Consider the following 11,174-nt stretch of genomic DNA (forward strand, 5'->3'; position numbering starts at 1 on the left):
AAGCAGAGATGCTACCACCCATCTGTCTACAATGAAGCAAGTAAAAAATGAATGTGCGTGCACACATATACACAAAGGTGTACACCCGTCTATGTGGGATGGGGTGCGAGTAATGGGATGGGAAACCCTTCCTATCATTTTGGTCAAGGAAGAACGTTTCAGGGAATAAAAAGGATGCCACCACATGCTCAGAAAAGACAAGCTAGCCACAGACTGACCTTCAAAGACCAGGCCAGAGAATGCTGTCCAGCCTTGTAGATGTGAATGTCTGAAGAGGACGTGGGGCTGTTTAAAAGGTTCCTAGGGAGACAGCAAGCCTTGAAGTCCATAGCAGCCTCTCCACCCTGATTAGACTTATCCCAGGAGGTGGGTGAGACTAGCCAGTACGGGACAGAGGAGTTAACATATAGAACCTGGCTCCAGCTCTCTGTGACTGCTCAGGCCTACATGGTTTCTCTATGAAAGAGGGAAGTCCCTGCCCTTCTTCAGGTGAGTGGGGGATGATGCTCTTCTGGCCTATTTGCTGGAGTAGTGGATCCAGTTTGTAAGAGATGTGAGGATACCTAAAATGTTAATAATATTGCAAAGCCTAAATTTGCCATTGAAATGAGCATTCATGCAAAATGAATCAATGCTTCTGAGCCCAGTTTCTCTGGGTTGATCATGAGGGACATTTTGTGTCCCAACATAATTATCAGTCACACTTCACTTCGAGTGGTGTCTTTCTCTCTTTCTAGTAAGACTATTTTAAATGCTGACATGTGTGACAATGGCCAAGACATCATGTGGCCCATGAATCCCAGTGAGTGCTCATGGGAACACCTAAATACAAAACCATCTTTGCATCCTGCCTTCTTGCCCAAAGGGACCAATCCCCTGTTGCCTTTGTCCAGGGTGCTGGGCCTCTCTTAGGCCTTCTCTGATTCCACAGAGCTCTGGATTTTCTCCTCCTTCCTCCTTCCTCCTCCCCTAGGTCTGAGCCTGAGCTCAAAACTACCTGGGCAACAAAAGTCCTTGCAAAGAAGGTGTCACCTGCCTAGGATGCTGCAAACTTCTGTGACAGGTGCTGTCCTGTCCTGGCCACACAGTGACGAATGACTGAGACCATTTAGGGTCTTATCTCACTCCAGCAAAAGGCCCTTCTTCCTCTCGTTGACAAATGGGCAAGTAGCCCACCTGGGAGCTGTGACCACTCCACACAGAGCCATCACTGAGACTGATGGATAGAATTTCTTCTTCCAAAGAGAAATTTTGCTGCGGGAGCTTGTCCTCTGATGCTTTCCTGTGAGGAAGCACAGACTGGTGAGGTGAGGCTAAAAGGAAGCTTTTGTACAAACATTTGCTTCTTCAGCCAAAGAAGGCTCTATTCAGGCGGGGAGGCCCTGGCAGGAAGGCAAAGAACTCGAGCTCAGAGCTCAAGCCGGCAGCCTTGCATGTCCCAAGCCTCCCTGTGAGAACGTGAGCTCTCTGGAGGCAGAGTCAGAAATAAGGGCAAGAGACACTTGAGAAAGCTGTGACCCAGCAGGGCTCCTCAGAAACCTGCACCTCTCTGTTCTATGCTAGTGAACCTCTGCCCACAGTTCCACATGCTGAGAGTTGAGCCAGAGCTAGCCAGATTCCATCCTATTGCAGACACATAGCTGAGCCCAGCATGCCTGGCAAGGTTAAGATGACATACTAATTTTTTAAATGTCTGTATTGTTGTCAGTGACATATCTTTAACTGGGAGGTTTGAATTTCCCAATAACCTTCTCTATACAAGCACTGCTCTGCCTGGCACTTGGAGTACAGGAAGATAATTCAAAGTAGGTCTGCCCATGTTACCAAAGCATTCAAGGCCTTTGAAAAAGCCCAACAAGCAAGAGGAGGCATGGTCATGCAGAGCCAAGACAAGGCAACCCTATAGCTCTGTTGGAACATGGATCAGTTTCTAGCCCAATACCAGAACCTTGTCAGAACCAGCTTGATAAGGCCTCAGAGAACAAGAAGCTGTGAATAGGGGGCAGGAACAGTGAAGCACAAAGAGCCCCCACCTCCCTTCAGCCTGTCTATGTCCTCCAGGGACTCTTAGCAAGTGGGCGGCAAAGTGAGCAAAGCCACAGAGAGTGGCCTGAGCTCAGTCACACACTCACCGCCATAGGGACCACAGTCAAGTCACTTGACCTCTTTCAGTGCTAGACCTACTCCCAACCTCTGTGCACTGACTGGACAGGATCAGGACAGTAGACACTATCACCCATGGTGATATCCTACCCTACACCCAGCCTCTGGTCACCTAAAAACCAAGGATAGTTCTGAACCTTTATTTTGAATATTAAGCAGAGTAAGAGATTACTAGCAAAAATTAATAAAATATAATGATTGTAACAAAACACCTTAGTAAAAGTTATTTTAAACTATCCAATTGTTCCTGGAACTTTCCGTTTAATATTGTGAAGCAAACTTGGCCTTTGGTAACTACAGAGAGTGAACCTAGAGAAAGGCGGGCCACTGTATACATAAAAAACCTGGGGCCTGAGAACTGTTCTGATGCGTTTGCTCCACAGATCAATGGCCCCAGCTTGGGATGCAGCATTTCTTTGATTATCGTACTTACTTAGCCTCCTGGAGTGGCCACATCCTCACTAATTATAATTCTGAAGCAATTGCATCATTAAAACCTACCTCTCCCCACTCTCCTCCCCATGTCCTCCTGCCTGAGAGACTTTGTAAGGCTTCCTGGGTGTCTTCTAACTCCTCTGGCATATACCTCCTCTCACTCCCACCAGAGGGAGAAATCCTTCACTGCCTTCAGCCAGAGATTTAAGTTGCCCATTAACATTCTAATCGTAGCATCATCCACACTAACATTAGAAGTTCACAATGTCAAGCCTTCTCCTCCTCCTGTCACACTGCCCCATCCCTCCTTTGACCTGTGTGTCTTCTAGCTCCTCAACAACTGCCACTGACATTCCAGCATTGAGATACTAACCTCAGAGCTCCAAAACTATAGTGCCTGGTCTAATAAATACAGTTGATAAAAATGTTTGATGATGTTCCTGTGAACTGGAAACCATCAGGTCTTTTTCTATGTATCTATGTATCCTGACACTATGGAGCATCCAGCATCATGGCTTGATTTTATGTTTGTTCATTTTTCAGCTTGGAACTCCCAGATCCATGGAGGAAGAATCAGTTCCAGCTCCAAACACAGGCATGGCAGAGGCTCAGGACACCTAGCCTCAGAGGAAAGAATTTCCATTCATTGATTCAGGCTGAGCTGCTTTCTTCCCTGCTCCCTGGGTATCGGCCAGCTTTTTCACTCCATCCTTCAAGGATCTTGTTTTATCCTGGTAGTTTCTTTTCAAGTCTATACCTGTGCAAGTACATGTGTCCAAATGCACACCAACACATGCTCATACACATGAGAGCACACTCATCCACGTGCACACATCAACACACACATGCCATTGCTCTCTCACATTCCTGTGGTGCTGGCTTTTAGTGCCTCCTGCCACCAGCAGCCTAGGAGGTCAATCTTTTATTTTGTGTCTGTAAATGTGCATTTAAAACACACGTGTTAGATGACCTGACACACTAGTGGAAGCCCATGAACTGTAGACTAGTGGCTGTGGAGCTCCCATGGGACTGGACTAGGCCCTCTTGATATGGAAGACTGTTGTTTGGCTCGAACTGTTTGGGGGGCACCCAGATAGGGGGATTGGGATCCGTCCCTGGTACATGGGCAGGCTTTTTGGAGCCTGGTGCTGGTGGTGTGACGCCTTGCACAGCCTTGGTGCAGTGGGGAGGGGCTTGGACCTGCCTAGGCTCAGTGTGCCAGACTCTGCTGACTCCCCATGGGAGACCTTGATTTGGGGGATATGGGAATGTGGAGTGGCTTGGGAGAGAGGGCTGGGGGTGGGAGGAGGGAGGAGATGGGATCTGTGGGTGGTATGCAGAGTGAGTAGAAAATTTCTTAATAAAGAAAAATAAAAAATAAATAAATAAAATAAAAAATAAAACACACATGTTTTCTTCACTTCTCAACAAGCCTGACAGTGTATATGGGTAAAGACTCAGCTCTTATCACCACCCTCCATAGTGCTAGTACCTGAGTGAGACTGTGTCCTATGGATGTGATATGACTTGTTCCTCTCTCAGAAGGTCACAAAGCAGGACAACGGGTACTTAGCATCTCCACACCTCTTTTTGCATCTGAGGTATACTGGAAGTCTCTTGACCCCAGAGCTTCCTCCACGTTAGAAGAAGGTAAGGACCAGATTCATAGTGTCTCCTTGGTGCAACCTCCCCTTAAGAATGGTCTAAAGGCCTTCCCTGACATTCTCTGAAGTTCCAGCCCAGAATCCATGTATCAGGCCTAACATCTTGGGTTGATGATCAGCAATCAGAAATCATACTACAAGCGAAGAAGCAGGGACATGGTGGATACCCTAGCCATACTTGGGAAACTGAGGATACTAGAACTGAAGCTGACTTAAAAGGGGCGGGGGGAATCCCATTACTACCTCAGATTCTTCCCTGACCTGACCTCAGACTCAGTTGTCAGTCTAGAACCTATTGGCAAACTCTACTTGCAATCCCATTGCTGGCCCCTTGAGGCTGGGGATGGTGTGACTGTGGTATTCTGAAATTATCCGGTAGTTCATAGTCTGACCCTGGTCTCATATTGCAGAGCTGTGGAGGGATGACGCCCTATCACCAACAGAAGCCAGGCATAGCCCCTGAGCAGCCAGGGGAAACTGAACAGATGTGAAATGCTGCAATGCCCTCTGTAAGGCTGTCCTCATTGTGGCCCCAAACTCATCTGCTCCTGGGGGGTCGGGGACAGAGTCTGTCCCAAAATTGGGACATTTTCTAACATCATCTTCTCCCTTCCTGCACCAAAGTTAATCTAAATGACCTGAGGGCAGCCCAGTCACACCCAGAGGAAGGTCACCTCCTCCACTCTGACATGAAGGCCTGAGCCCACTGTCAGGGTACCCTGAGAAAAGCATGGGCCTCTTGCCACATCAGATGTTTGGGACAATGTAGGGAGAAGTCTCTGAACTAGCTTGGACCAGTCCTGGAACTGCCTAAGACTAAGCCCCTGGATCCACCCTGCACCTCAGGGCAGCGCAACCACAAGCACTGGCTAGCTTGTGGCTCAACAAGAGATGCACGTTTGTGTGCAGCAGAATCCACAGCTACGATTCATCCTGGGAAGCAGGGAAAGGTCCACCAGCCCCATTCCTCCGCCTTTCTCTTCTTTGTCTGTCTTTGTTCCTTCCCCCACCTGTGTGCTCCTTCGCCAAAGGTGTGTTGCCAGCACAGGACTGACTGTGGTGGGAAGGGGGGGAGGGGTTCAGGAAAAAAAAAAAAAAAAACTTGTCCGTTATTAATTCCCCCAAGGACTTCAGCGCCTCCAAAGCTGATTGAATTATTCATAACAGCCTCAAATTTGGCCCAAATTGAGAGCTGCATGTCTTGTTGATAGCTGCTAACTCTGTTTTTCCCCTGTAGCACTTCCTGTTTCCTTAGAAGAGGCGCAGCAGCTAGTAGAGGATTAGTCTGCACCTTCTCTGTCACTAGCTCCTGCACAGCCCCCCACCAACAGTGTCTCTTCACCTCCTCCCAGCAGCCAGAAGCAGCAGCCATTCATTCACCCCTCTGTTAACCTCCCTTGTTCACAAAGAGCACAGCAAACTCGTTTCTGGTAGCATGCTGGGGAGAAATTCAGGTTACCCCAGTTACTTTGATTGAACCACCTGAGTTACACAACGCTGTAGCTCTGATGGCTGTCATCGCACAGGACTGGCCTGTACCCTGGAAACAACAGCAGGCTAGGTGTGGAGGGGCCTGAGGTCCTAGCCTGGGGGAAGAAGGAAGGACCGGAGCCAGGGACTGGTTGCTATGGAGATGTTCTTCCCCAACAAATGGAGTAGTTGGAGCTGTCAGCTGGAGGATGGCACCATGACAGAAAAGACAGACACAGACCGGTGCAGTATAGGAGATGAGAAATCTCCCCTTCACCTCCAAGGCTGTGCCAGAGTGGCTGGAGGAGCTGGGAGGGGGGAAGGGCAGCCAGGCTGCATTGGCAGAGCTGGGCTGTCCTGGAAAACACACTACACGTTCAGATCAGTGCCTAGGGTGTTTACCCCTCCGCCCTCACCAAGCTCCCATGAAAAGAGTCTCGCCTGCTTTCAAGAGGCAGAGAAGGACACTCAGACCTTGAAGGTCTTACCCAGAACCACAGACCAGGAAATCTGTGGCTGAGATTTGAATTCAGATTTTTCTAATTCCCAGGCCCATATCTATTCCCCTGCAGCTTGATTGTGCCAATCAACCTGAGTGCCAGCTCACTGGAACAATTGGCAGGTGCAGGCTCTAGAGGCTCGGGGGATTCTAAAGCAAGTCTGACAGAGGAGACCTCCTTTTCCAAACTGTGCTTTTATCCCCGCCGCCATGGCCTCTCCCACAGGTGCTCCCAGGCAGACCCTGGGGTCCGAGACACCCCCATGCACCCCCTCCACCCCTCTGCAGGCTTGAATCCGCTTCATCACTAAGGACCCTTCCAGTCCACCTCCAGAGTGTATTGGTCAGCTCTCCATCACCGTGACAAAATACTTTAGGAAACAAGGAGAAAGACACTGTTTGGTTCATGATTTTAGAGGATTCTGTCCATGCTCAGCTAGCTTCATTGCTTCTGGGTTCAGTGTGAGGCTGAGCATCATGGCCAATGAGACAGAGGAAGGTACAGCAGCTCACTTCATGTTGTACATGGCGAAAGGTCAGAGAGAAAAGGAGGCACCTGAGATATAACCCCAAGTCCACACCCTCAGGGACTCTTATTCAACTAGGTCTTAACCTCTTAAGTTTCTTATCACCTTCTAATAGTCCATCAAGTTATTAACCCATCACTGGATTGATCCATTGATGGGGTTAGAGAACTGATCCTAGTGCATCTCAAAGCCTTCAGCCTGTGGCATTTGGGGGACACTTTATATTAGATTATACAAAAAAGCCTTCTCTGAATACCATCATCCACAGTATCCAGGACCTCCCCAAGAGCTCTGGGTGTACAGCTCTTTCCTGAGGGTTCCCTCCTAAGAACATTCATATTGTTCACAGCAAAGGACCCAGATGGACCAGCCAGTGAGGGTGGGGTGAGGCCTTGACAAAGTTGTGTAGCCCCAGCATGAAAGCTGATGGGGGGCCTCCTCCTGCCATCTGTGTGCATCTCCACGGAAATGGGCTCTGCCTGTCCCCGGTGGGGTCTATAGCTTTAGACAGTGTGGGTGGCTTGCCTGGCCTTGCTTCTGCACACTGGTTAAAATGGTTGATGTCCATGGAATACTTGGATAATGACAAACAAGTGATGGGTGTTATTTTTCTAGATAAAAGGTAGGCTACAATGGAATCTTTTAAGCTGGGGTCTTAGAAGAACTGAGCTGCCCCAGAGAGAGATAAAATGTCTTTTAGATGCATTGCTGATCCCAGAAAAGCACTTGTCTTATGATATTCATCTTAGAACTGGGCTCAGCTGTAGGATTCCCAGAAAGTTTGGAAACACAGACGACTGTGGGTAACAGGTGGCTTTCTGATACGACCTCACAAGATGAAGTCAACAGCATTCCATGGGATGTTCCATGTGTTAGTTAACCTTCACAGTCTGTTGTGCAATGCTCAGCCAGCACAGTGATCCAGAGACATGGCCCCACCAACCACAATGCTACAAGTCACTGCACATACATCTATGAGGTACTACCTCTAAGGACTTGGGTTACTTAGTACCCCCAAATAAGCTTGAACCTGAACCAGAACCCAGGAGAAATTATTAAAGAGTTCAGATCTGGGACGTCTCCAGCCTCCTCTGTCAATTCACTCTACTCAGGTATGGTGCTGTGGAGGTAGAGCAGGCCAGGAAGGCAATGTGGAGTGGAAGTTCTAATTAGGAGCTTGGGAAGGTCTTCATCTCCCAGTGGCTTTGACAGAAGCTGTAAACCCAGGATGGAGAGAAGCTCTGAACCAGTGTAAGTCCTTCCAGGGCTTGGAGGGTTCCTCATCTTGTAGCAGCTTCAGTGGAAGCTGAGACCCGGAGCAGGGACTGGATCTGATGCGGTGAGGCCCACAGACATGTGGACCATCCCACAGCTCACAGAGAACACTGTAGAACAAGGCAGGCATCAAGGACCACACCTTACCCTCAAAGGAAGCCTTGAAATAGAGCCGTGGCTCTAAATACTAACTGGCATTTCAACCCCACTATAACTCAGTCCTTCACTGAACATGACAAATGCCACCACTGAAAGAAGCGGGGGCGGGGGGGGGGGCTTGAAATTTAAACGGAAAACTCAATCAATGATCTAACAACAGATGTGTAAGTCCAAGCACAGTCAGAAACAATATGGAAAAACAAGAATGTTGTGGGATAATCTTTTTGTATACTGTGAAGATGTGTCTCTACCTACGGCACCTTCTGATTGGTTCAATAAAAAGTTGAATGGCCAATAGCTAGGCAGGAGAGACTAGGAGGGACTTCCAGGGAGACAGAGAGGACTCTGGAAAGAAGAGAGGCAGAGACACTAAAGAAGTCAGACATACAGTACAGAGAAGAGATAACTGAGCCACATGGCAGAATTAATAGAAGCAGGGTAATTTAAGTTATAAGAGTTAGTTAGGGACAAGCCTACGCTAAAGGCCAAGCTTTTATAATTCATAATGAGTCTCCATGCTGTTATTTGTGAGTTGGTGGCCCAAAGAAAAGTCCATCTACACAAGACATGTCTGCCCCACCAGAAATTAAATCCCATAAGGGCACCTGATAGAGACAATAGAAAACAGCTTCCAGAAAAAGATTTCAAAAGAGCCATTAAGTATGTTCATAAAACTCAAAGAAAATGTGGATAAAAAGAGAAAGACAGGACAAACATGAAACAAGAATCACTCAGTCACAGCAGTGACAAGGAGAAGCCTTGAGGAGAGTGACGCTTACTACAGAAAGACCACAGGTGACACCTACCCACAGTGCAGCGGGGCGCTGTCCTGCAAGGGCTCGAGCTTCCACAGCATCACTGCAGTTCCAGGACTAGGAGAACAGATGGTGTTTCCACCTGAAGGAGGGATAGTGTGCCCTGCCTGAACAGGAAGAACCCTCTCTATATGCCCCAGTCTTACGGATATAAACCTTCAGTTTCCAGGAAGCCAGAAGCCTGCCTCCTCCGAGAATGTTTCTGCAGTTTTGCTGTGTCGTTCTGACTCAGAAACAGCATTCCTAAGCAGCTGCTTCGGCTGGCTCTCACTGGATAGCTAATCTTCACATGGTATCTCTGTTGGAATCACAATGCTCCTGTGAAAATGACATTTCACCTGCACTCGGACAGGATTAATGGATCTACCTCAAATACATGTGTTCTTCTATAAATGGGTTTAGTTAATTAACAGACATAGATTGGTAGATGATAGATGATAGCTAGCTAGATGTAGATCGATAGATAGATAGGTAGATAGATAGATAGATAGATAGATAGATAGATAGATAGATAGATAATAAGCACACATGAGAAACAGGCATATAATAAATACATAATTTGTAGATAGCTGATTCATAGATACAGATTGATGAGAAATATATAATGCATGATTGATGACAGGTAATAAATAGATTTAGAGTTCATGAGTAGATAAGTGTTGGATTAAGAATTAATTTTGGAGAGTTAATCAAGAAAATAACTAAATTAAAAGTAATGAAAATCAATGGAAATGGAAGAAATCAATGAAACAGTAAAACTGGGCATGGATGTGAGTTTAAGGGAGATGGTTTCCGAAATATGGTGGGAATAAGCAACTGGAGGTGGTTGACTAGAGACAAGCAGTAGGTCCAGGTGAGAAAGAGGCTGATGGAAGACTCCAGGGGAATCTCGCTTCATCCTCACAAGCCTATAATGGGTTACTCCCAGCATCCCTTTCTTCACTTGATCTATGAGAAGAGATATGGTCTGAGTGCAGGGATGGGAGAGTGAGAAGTCAGGTGCTTCTCCATTTTGCTGTTCCCTCTCCCTGGGGACATACATGGAGATGAACAGTGCTAGAAAATGGCAGATGAACAGAAGCCACACTGACCTGACTCCCAGTTAGCCCCCAAACTCCATAGAAACCTTCTTCTAGTCCTGTGCTTCTGGAGAGAGAGAGAGAGAGAGAGAGAGAGAGAGAGAGAGAGAGACTCCAGAACAAGTTGAACTCTGAGTTCTTCTGCAAAGCCAGAGAGAGCGGCAATTCCCAGAGGCTCACACCAGCATCTGATCAGAACGGCACGTCTCCAAAATGTCAGCTTCAAAGAGAATCTCTTCTACCTCTCAGTGGGACTTGCTTTGGCTACATAGATGCTGAAGGCAGGCAATGCCACAGAAGCAGGCAAGGAAACTCCGGTATCCAACAACTGGGCAGAGCGTGTCCTCCCTTATCACCCCCTGAAGACAGCCAAAGGAGTAGAAGCCTCAATGCATCACACTAGTGCTCCGTCTGGTCAGTGCTGTCAGTGGCAGGCCTGGGAAGACTAGACCAGCTTCATGGCCTCCTGTATTCATATCTTAGAAGATGTCCTGTTCCGTGTACAGGAGGCCTCCCCTTCTGCAGCCTACTGGTGCTCACTTACTGTTAATCCTCTGGTGAGAATGTAAAAGTCAGAGAAGGTAAGATCTAGAAGGAAGCTGAAATCTTAGCATCAGGGATCAACATTCTGGGTGTGAAAGTAGAGAAACTGAGGCTTGGGGGAGTGAAATAAGTTATCAAACCATGTGTCCTGGGTGAAAAATGTGACCCTTGGTCCACAGTCCCTAGGACCCTACCCCAACAAGGACTAGATCATATTCTGCTAAACTGTTTCTCCCCTGTCTCATGTCTTTGCCATTCATCCCCGGGCTACTTGTACAAGGACTCACAGCTTACTTTAGTGTCAGCATTAAAATAGTATAAAGAGAGAAGTAAATCTCCCTCAAATCCAATACATGAAACATTTCCAACCTTTCCCTGTATTGCTGGGTCTAGCTGAATCTGGCTGTGGATCCAGACTGGACGGCCTTTTTCCTCAAGCCTGTCCTAGGGCAGTCCCCATGGAAGGAACAGCTGAGCTGAATACTTAGATCTCCACGATCCTGTGGAAAATTCACCCATCATCTGGTGCTGCCAGTGGGGACCTC

At 47.6% G+C, this 11,174-nt stretch overlaps 1 long non-coding RNA gene across 1 annotated transcript in view; it reads right to left on the reverse strand.

The window, feature by feature from the left end:
* LOC128120906 (uncharacterized) overlaps positions 1-9,234 on the reverse strand; it is a 122,135-nt gene extending 112,901 nt beyond the window's left edge. Inside the window, exon 1 of the long non-coding RNA XR_008222001.1 lies at positions 8,999-9,234. This is a non-coding gene — a long non-coding RNA (uncharacterized LOC128120906). The remainder of the gene's footprint in view (positions 1-8,998) is intronic.
* Between the last annotated feature and the right edge of the window lie 1,940 nt (positions 9,235-11,174).

The sequence above is a fragment of the Peromyscus californicus genome, unplaced genomic scaffold (assembly GCF_007827085.1).
Source record: "Peromyscus californicus insignis strain IS unplaced genomic scaffold, ASM782708v3 Scaffold_11__1_contigs__length_118956290, whole genome shotgun sequence".
NCBI lineage: Eukaryota > Metazoa > Chordata > Mammalia > Rodentia > Cricetidae > Peromyscus > Peromyscus californicus.